Source organism: Glossina fuscipes, unplaced genomic scaffold (genome assembly GCF_014805625.2).
Source record: "Glossina fuscipes isolate IAEA_lab_2018 unplaced genomic scaffold, Yale_Gfus_2 222, whole genome shotgun sequence".
In the NCBI taxonomy this organism is placed as follows: Eukaryota; Metazoa; Arthropoda; class Insecta; order Diptera; family Glossinidae; genus Glossina; species Glossina fuscipes.
This window is the reverse complement of record NW_023998565.1, coordinates 2,703,411-2,712,671: the sequence shown is the minus strand read 5'-3', so window position 1 is coordinate 2,712,671 and position 9,261 is coordinate 2,703,411. Positions and strand designations below refer to the sequence as shown.

Here is a 9,261-nt window from a genome sequence, read left to right as displayed (position 1 = left end):
AAATTATTACCTTCAGCAACCTTATTGTTTGCTTTTTACAATAGAGATTATGGCGTATGTAGATGAAAATTTAACCCTTACAATAAACAAAATATGAAAACGGAACAATATATTTTATAAGAAAAGTTGCAAAGTTATATCGTTTTTTAAATTTTATTAATAAAATAAATAAATATGCATTCATTCACATATTAATCTAAGTTTCTAGTAAAAAATTTCAAACAGCAGGATGAAACACCATAAAAATATAAACAAAATAAAAATGTTGCGGGTAGATTTTTTCTGAGCTGTTGTTTATTTTTATAGAAAGGTATATGGATTTTGCTTATATTGAGAAAAAGACATGTAGATTTTGTTTATTTTCATTCATTTCACATTAACATCATAATTTTCACATTTATTAAACACAACTCTTTGCTGTCTCCATTCTGAACATATGGTAAGCGCTAAAACGAGTATTTCCAATTAAAAAATTACCAAAAAAAGCAATATACTATTAATTAAAAAAATACATATAAAAAAAGAAAAATTAAATTGTATAAATATTCTTTAAGTAGTGTAAGAAAGTCTGCAAAAAAATAAAGCAATAAAAACTTTTGCTGTTTTAAATAAAGAAGTTGTAAGAAATTAGCAGTAAATTCATGCATATATTTTTATATTTTAACATGCAGACTGTGGACTCCAGTGGACCTTCGGTAACTAAAACCACTGGTGAAGAGTTGTTGTGTATGGGAGTGGCGGGACCATTGGGTAAAAAGAGGTATGCGGCCGAAAGCTCCCCTTTAAAACGATTACCGCACCTAAAAAATTGTACTCTTGCGGGTGTACGTAATTCGCTTTCTTCAAGTTGTATGGATTTAATCATTCCCTCACTAGTAAAAGCGACAGTGATACCAGAAGATCTTGATCTTAGAGATATTTCACGATGATCCGAAAACGTAACTTTTTTAGGATATTCAACCAGCTGCGTAACAAAGCGAGTGGATGCATAAAAAAAATTATTTACAAGTATTGCTTTAAAAGTGTCCTTAATGTATAGTTTTGCATTTTTTTTCTTCCTTGCAAACGCTACGAAAACTTTACGATCCATTAGATTTATCAAGATTGCGATAAATGAGAGATATTGACTCAATCGTTCGTACGCTAACATTTTGGACTTGTCCTCTGTCGCAAACCGTTTTAAACGTTTCAAGATGTTACTCTGTTAGGGCGTAATTTGGTTAAAACCTTGGAATCTTCTAAAAGATTTGTTGCCTTCTAACGATAACTCAGGGCATCAAGTCTTAAATGTTTTTTGTCAACGCAGCACATATTTCTACATTCGTCTTCACTTTGTTACATGTTCTTTTTTATTATGCAATGAGCATAACGCCTGTGACTTAAATAAATACATCAAAGCACTGTATTGCGCTCCGGCCAATGGAAATGTAATATATAATCTTTATTATATAAATGTATCAAAAATATAAATTCATCTCCCCTTGTACGTCTCCTGAATAGTTTTGTACAATTTTTATAGGCGTGGCATTCGATTTTACCCTATTTTCAAAAAAAAAATGATAACTCTCTTTCCATATATATTGAAAGAAATGGTTTGGTTGAAATGTAATATATAATCTTTATTATATAAATGTATCAAAAATATAAATTCATCTCCCCTTGTACGTCTCCTGAATAGTTTTGTACAATTTTTATAGGCGTGGCATTCGATTTTACCATTGTAGTAGATTACGAAACACTTTGTATTCTTCTCTCTTCTTATATGTACACCCTGCACAGTCAAAGTTTTCTGAACAAACTAGTAGTCGGTATATATGTATATATGCATATGTATGTATATACAAGCAAACGATGTGAACAATAACTAAAGCTCGGTTTGTTGACTTTGTTGTAAAACTTGAGCAAAAGCCGGTGGCGATTTAAAACTTAGACCTTCTGTGAAGACCAATTCTTTTCATTTTTCAAACGGCAAATCCATGTCTTCGCAACTTTGAAGAGTAGTGAAATCTGTTCATCACTGGAATCATGATATTTTTCTTTGCAAGATTCATGGAGCATTCAATTATTAATATACTAATCCCTATGCACACATGCTGATTATATGTTTGTTTGATTGTGTTATAGCACTCAATTCTGCTCTACCTCTATAGTTACAATAAAAAATACGAATTTGAGAGAAGGAAGGAATATGCTACAATTTGGTGAAAACAATATAAAAGGCCATATGACGTCAAAATATAAGAGAACGTAACGTAATCATAAAAATGAAGACCATACATAAGTGTTTAGCTACGATATATCGGAGGTAGATACTATACTAACGTAAATATACATTTGGAAACTTTTTGAAAACTGTTTGAATGTAGAAATAAATTGTAAAAATCAATTTAAGAAAAACAAGATACCAAACGACGCGTCTCATCAATCAATGACTGCTTAGCACACAATCCTTACTAAGGAAATTTAAGAAAAACCGCGCAGAACCACCCCAACAAGCCGTTTGGCCTTGACTGGCCCGAAAAAATCTCCATAAATGCTTAAACGTACTGATCTCCTCGTACCAGCCGTATCACTTTTATCAAACAGTTTTTTACGAAATCGTACTTACATATATTATCTGCCATTGAGATTGTTACGTTTAATTTGTACGTCCGTAGACTGCTTTTATTATACCGTTCAATTTAGAACCATTTTCTGCATCGATTCTGATGGCTGCGTATGATTCCTACGCTCAACTTAAAGCCCGCGTAAACCAAAACGCAAGCACGTGTTTAATTGAGGTAAAATACTCGCAATTAATTTTATTTTCACAGTTCATGCAGCACGAAAAACGCATAAGTCAATCGTTCTATGCAGGAGGGTAGATCACCTGGTTTTTTTTTTGGAGACAATTGATTACCGCCAAGAGGCTAATCACGATTATTGAAAGCTTCTGCACGCAAGTTGGTATTGTAAAAGGTCCAAATTACTCAAAACATACGTCTATAGTAAAGCGTAAAGTAAATGCCACTGTGTTTCTTTAAGCAAAAATTTGTGGATTTTTGCTCATTGCTCCTAAAACGTGGAAGATGATGGCTGAAATTTTTTACATTTACTTTACGGAAATCTCCACTGTTTAAAATCTTACCATATTTTGCATGACTTTAGTTTATTTTCTTAATTGAAACATCGTCAATAATGATCTTCGTTGCTCGTGCCACATCAACTCGAATAATAATGTTTTCCTTTTCCTGAAATTTTAAAGGCGAAAACCCTAACGGATGCTATGATATATAATAACCAACTTTAATATTTGATAATTTTATTCGACCAAAAAATGCATAAAATAAAAAATTTAATAAAATATCACAAAAAATGTTTGAAATTCTGTGCGAAAAATGAACAATAGTCAAACCGACCCTTTACTTTTCGAAGCAACCGAACGATAAATTAATGAATTTTCACATTAATGTTACCAAATTCACTTGAACTTGCGGAGTTACTGTATTTATAAGCGAGCATTGCCTGCCAGACCTGTCACTCTTACATGAAGAGAGACTACATAAAATTCAACAGGTTCCTCGTGCGCATTGGGCAAAGAGTTTGAAAAACTAAATATATTAAGGGCAACTCTTTGGCCAAAATTATAGTAATGCGAGTATCGTCTGGACCAGGCCAACGTGAATCATCGAAGTAGAAATAATTAAATTTCAGATCGGGATTACATATAAAAACACAAATTCTTGTCAATGTTCATTTTACTAAAATAAACAATGACACTAATCGTTGATTTGGTAAGTAAGCGATATACCGATTGTTGCATAACAAAACGACAATCATTGACTGCTTTTAACATTCGTTTGGCGTAATCTTCTACCACATAATGTTTTGCTGTTCCCGTTACGCCATCATGATGTTGAAACAGTGAATGCTGATGTCGTGCTTTTTGCAACATCTCATCAAATAGGACATTTTCAGACCACGGAGCCCAAGCATGTAATGCATTAAAACTCGATCCATACGTTGATGATAGGGCCGTGAAGTATGGTAACCAATACGTAAAAAATTGAGTGGGCCTAATTATAGTAGCAATCTATTTAACGACCACATCATTTCCTACCCGCTCCAATAGTTATCAGCTCGATCAGCATACGTGAAGAAATCTCCGCTTTCGAACGTTCTCGTTGCTCCTGATGAACGGCATCAAAATATTCCTCTAATGTGCCAAAACGAGCCTCAACAAAATAATTAGATTCACCATTGATGTGTGCAAATAAAGCCTCACAATTAACCCGTTGTGCTTCCCATTCCATATTTTGGCTGTAGCGAAAATCGTCGCCTAAGGGAAATGGCACAACATTGGTATTGTACAGCTCAGCTTTCTTTTTCCACTAGTCAACTAATAACCCTGCTCTAAAATATGAATATAAGCAATGACACTTTGCTTAATTAACATTGCCAAGCTAACCTTTCAGCTACGTTGTTGCCTCGAATTTTTTTAGGCAATATTCGCCAGGCACAACTAAGACCAAAACCTGCAATGCGCTTAAAATCAAATTGGCAACAGACTTTAGGATCGGGGCAAAAGAATGCGACATCATATGTGTGAATATATCTGTGATACCCGTATCATCTACAAGAGGTTAATACTTTCCAAGCGGAGTTTTCGGTATGTGAATCCGTTAAGCAAAAGTGTAGAAAGTGCTTTCCACCCTCATGGTGTATTAGAAACATCTATTTATTCTTGCGACCAAAGCATTATTGAATAGTTTATGGCCCGTAAATACTAGTTTAACCGTCGGCTCATTTCTACTTATGTCAAAACGTTTACCTTGTATTAAAGGGTATGAATATTATGAATTTGATCATCGGCCCGGGGCACAACGCGATCCCAAACAGCATCTTTACTATAAAGATTTAAATTGGTGGGATCGTTTCATCGTATTTTAAAAGAAGGTAAAAAATCACTGGACTTGAATGGTTATACTGTTATTGTTCTGTAACGAGTCTTCTTGGGCAGGGTATACTCAGCCAGTCCTTTCGAAGAAAATTTATAGTATAAAAATAACTTGGACCTTTGTTTTACCGCTACTCGGCATGACTCTGCACAACGCTAATCCTAGTACCGAATCGTATGATTTGGTAACCGTTAGGTGTGTGAATGCTAGTCTCGCTATGACTTTTACAGTTTGTCAGGACCGTTCTGTGCTCACAATATGTTTCCTTAGGCAAAAAAAATTATGTTTATCTATGTTCTACTATATATACATTTATAGGTTTTTACATTTGTGTGCATTTTATACAGTTTATACCTTTGTATACGTTTCGTACATGTGCACATTTTATAAAGCTTATACATTCGTACATGTGTATACATTTTATCGAGTTTATACATTTGTATACATTTTACACATTTGTATACATTTCTTACATTTGTGTACCTTTCCTAGCTGGGTACCTTTCCTTCTCTCTCTCTTTTTTTTTTCTTGCTGATTATCAAAAGGACATGTAAGGGACAAACCAGACTGACAGTTTGCGGTCTACGGGTAGACATTTGTGCGAAATGATTTGTTATCAGTAAGGAAGCAAAACGCTTCCTTACAGTTCCTAGCATATTTGGCAGTGCGGATCAGCTGGCGTGTGATTTTTTGATATCCTCAAAGCAATTAAAAAAAATCTGTAATACACAACATGCAACTTTAATACCTATTTGTGGACCATATCAATGCCCGGAATGCGGAATATTTTGTAGAAATCGGGGAGCTCTAACCAATAATCAGATGTTAAAAGCATACTTTGGTATTTCAGATACAGCTGCAAGGTGTTGATGCAAGCTGTCAAATGGATTGTAAGGCTTAGTCTTTTATTTATAATAAAAATAATGGAATCTTAAATATTCGAAATTATTCGATTTCTTTTTGATACATGCAAAAAAGGCCCTTAGATATTATTGATCTATTGATTATTCTAGAAATAAGGGACAACTTTTTAGGAAATTGTTGGTCGACTTTGTTTAAATTATAAATCATACGCATTGATATCTATATATGAAAAGTCAAGCTAGATTTTTTGAGGTCAAAAAAGCGCTGCCGTCTTAATTTTTAAGTCGATTTTTTCAAATTTCATTCTTTAAATTTTTGCTTTGGTTTGTGGGGGTGTGCTTTCTGAATTTCGCTATTTTTTCAAAGTGTTTAGAGGTGTTTAAGACTGTTTAAGACTGTTTAAGACTGTTTAATAAGATTTTATATGCTTTCGATGTTGAATTTCTGATGTGCACAAGTTTCCCTGGTTGTTAGAGTAAGTTAGGGTAAGAGAGTTAGGGATTATGTAAAGAGAAATCAAGTAAAGAGAAGTTAAGTAGGGAGAAATTAGAATAGTTAACTTTAGCCGATGCTAAGTTAGTTTAGGGAAGTTAGAGAAAAGTAAGTGAGGAGAGTCGGTCGCGAGGTAAGTGAAGGAATGGATGTGCGGTTACAACGACGGTAGTGCTAGGCCTTTGGATTAAGAGATATAGAAAAGAAAAATTGTTAAGGTCAACAAAGAAATGCCTGGAATATATTTTTCAACGGAAACAGTATTTTATAGAAGAATAAAAATCTTAGGGGAATTCAACTTGAGAAAACCCATTTAATCGGTGTAAAAAAGTTATATCAAAAACTAAAGAAATATCTTGTGAGCAAAAAACCTGGAATCGCTGAGTTACCCTAGCACCAGGTTTTGGGCAAGAATAGCCCTTACAATATATATACATGTATCCTTAGTTGGTAGCAGAGCGAATTCTTTTTTCTTTTTAAGGATATTAAATTTACAATAGTTTTGCCGTTCTATGATAATATACACCGGTGTTGCTTTACCATATGTAGTGATATTTTCTTGTCTTAGTTGGTCTAAATCAATATGTTGTTGATGCCAGTATTTCATCAACGTTATACTTGTTGATACTTATGTGTGTACACGTACGCCATAGCACTTAGAGCTGATAACGGCAGTTGAGATTGCTGTGTCTTTGAAAGCAGGTACTCAGATCACACTGAATCAAGCTCTCAGACACCATCACCATTACTATCATCGGCATCATTGCCGTCATTGCCATCATCAGTATCATCATCGTCATCATCATTATCATCATCATTATCGTCGTCATTAACAATGTTGCGTTCTTTGTGAACATATCAGCCATAGAAACTGATGGATACCGAGTAGAATTGTCTCCAAGTGTACATATTGACGTAGGCAACAATGCAATTACGTTCACATAAGCGAATACATATCACGTGTAATGCATTGTGTATAACTGCTTTGATATAACGTTTGCAACACATAGAGGTACAATCTAATCTAATTAGATTTCTAATCTAATGAAACTGCTTTTAATTTATTGACTGATAATTAAGATGAAGAGGCAGACGCAAAGATAATACGATAAAGTTCGATATAAATTAAAAGGTAATAGCGAAATAGGTTAATTAAGAAGAGGAATGTATAAATATAATTACCATTTAATTTTATATAAATGCTATACAAATGCGGCAGAAGAAATTTTTCTTTTAAATAATGGGAGATCTCTACTTGCGATTTTAATTTAAGAAGAGAAAAAGAATTTTGAGCTTCAAAGGAAAAGTAAAAAAATCCCTTTGAGCTGAGCGTGTTTAAAAACGCGGAGCTAATTCGCACATCTAAATATTTAAATTTGATATTATTTTCATGAACGACTTACTTATTACTAAAACTTTTATATTACAAATATTTAAAAGATTCTGGAAATTTTAGTACGGCCAAGAATGGTCCAAGCAACCTATACCAAAAAGGAAGAAAAACAAGCAACCTATACCAAAAAAGAAGGAGAACAAGCAACCTTTTATGGCACTCAAGTTCAAAAATATTTACTGCAGCGCAACTTCCAGTAAGAAATCATCCAGTACTAGTCGTGTCAGCTACTGTTCCTAAAAGTGAAAAAGCTAATATGTTAAAAGGTGTAACTTTTGTAGAAGCTTCAAAAACATCGTCATTTCAGTTTAATGATTCTTGGGGGAAAAGTCTCCCACAATTTTAATGTCAAGTGTTGACGCGAAAAGTGTGGAGATTGACGTCCTTACGACATATTTCAAAATTCGATCTTTAAAAGAGTTTCCTGAAATTCTTGATGACCATTTTTGTGTTCATTACAATATGAAAACACTTTTAAATATGTATACTCACTCCTTTTCTAAGGGCTCTAGTTTTCTACAACCACGGATATCGATTTCCATTAAACGATCCATATTAAATATCGGTTTACTATTCAAATGCGGAAATCGTGGCGAAAAATTGATGTTTGAATTAAAATTAGCAATCATACGCTGACCATCCACCGGTCGTCAAAGAACCCAAATGCATTCTTCGTTTCATCTTTGCACCAAATTTGGTATCCGGAAACAGTAGTCACAATAAAACGGGGCTTTACCAATATTGTTATAAAACAAATTCGTTAAGTAACGAAAACCATGAAATAATAAAATGGTCATGAGTTGTGACGTCTGTGTGATGTTGCTCATAATGCGATTATAAGATGCTAAGCACTTTTCCAAGACTCGAAATCTAAAATATGTTCGTACCATACACTCAATAAATCTAACGTGAATACCGTAGCGCTTATACCGTAGGAGTTGCCGAAGTCATCGAAAACATTGCATACTATTAGTTATCAATGTAGTAATTGGTCGGATATAAGAGAGGAACAAAGCTTTATGAAATGATTTTTATCGATAAAAATGATTTGTAGTGCTCCCGCGCAAATAGAACCTCACTAAAGCATACAATGAAGAAAATAATGCAACAGCGTAAATGATGACGCCGACAATTTTCCTTGCAGCAAAGTGCAAGGATTATATATATACGCGAATCGTTCTGAGTGGCCGAGTAGCCAAAAGTCTCGACCAGCAACTTCAGTGGTTGTGGACTCGAATCTCAAGTGCGGGAGAGTTTTTAATAAAAGCCGATAACTTTAGATTCTAATGTTTTAAGAGTTTAGTCTTAGAATTTATTTCTCTGGCGAAATTAATAATAATAATAATATTATAAATAAAAAAGGAAAATACCAAATAAAACTTTATATACTATACTGGTATAACTGCATATACTAGAAAATTTACAAAATCAATTATATGCAGAACAGTAAACAAACAGTTCGTATTATAGTATAAATACCACATGCATGCACATAAGTGCTACGTTAATTTTCTAAGAAATGAAATTGTAAAGAAAAAGTAAAACCAAATACACATTAATGGCGCGTTACTCCTG

The 9,261-nt window shown here is 33.7% G+C and overlaps 1 pseudogene; it reads right to left on the bottom strand.

Annotated features, from left to right (window-relative positions):
- Positions 1-604: 604 nt before the first annotated feature.
- On the bottom strand, positions 605-5,320 carry LOC119642457 (annotated as a pseudogene).
- Positions 5,321-9,261: the final 3,941 nt, after the last annotated feature.